We start from the raw sequence: 641 nt of genomic DNA on the forward strand, positions 1-641 counted from the left end.
AATGAAGCTTTCCTAACAACATGAAATGTATGACAAATAATTTAAAAATGCAAATTACATGAGAGACATTGGCATGGAAATGTCATGAGGATGGGCATGGTAAAGTCATGGGTATGAAGTTTCACTAATCACTTGATTTTAACATGCATTGTATAATAACTAACCTAAGAATGCAAACTAAATGATAAAATAATGAGCAAAATGAAAAATAGTTCAAAAGAAATGAAGATTATGCTAATAATAAGCATTAGTAATGAGTAAAATAGAAGTGAAGGGAGTAAACAAATGCTAAGGGAGAGAGATTGAACGTAAAAAATGAAGTGAAGGCGGCGCACAGGCGTGGCAGGAGGGCCGTGTGGAGTTGCAGCGGCTAGGGTTAGGGTTTTTGAATGGAGAAGAAATTGAATAGTGTAAAGTATTTAAAGATTTGGGGCACAAGGCCATGTCACACGCCCGTGTCCCCCAAATTCAGCCCGTGTGATTCGCGAATTTAAAATTTGGGCGCGTCTGAAATTTAGTACATGCCCGTGTTCCTTGGGCGTGTGGGTTCACACGGCCGTGTCATACGATCATATCTAGCTTCGTTCGCTTCTCCCACACCGTGTGTGCAAGCCCCATGCCCATGTTAATTAACAGGTTTG

This window comes from Gossypium hirsutum, chromosome D12 (assembly GCF_007990345.1).
Source record: "Gossypium hirsutum isolate 1008001.06 chromosome D12, Gossypium_hirsutum_v2.1, whole genome shotgun sequence".
In the NCBI taxonomy this organism is placed as follows: Eukaryota; Viridiplantae; Streptophyta; class Magnoliopsida; order Malvales; family Malvaceae; genus Gossypium; species Gossypium hirsutum.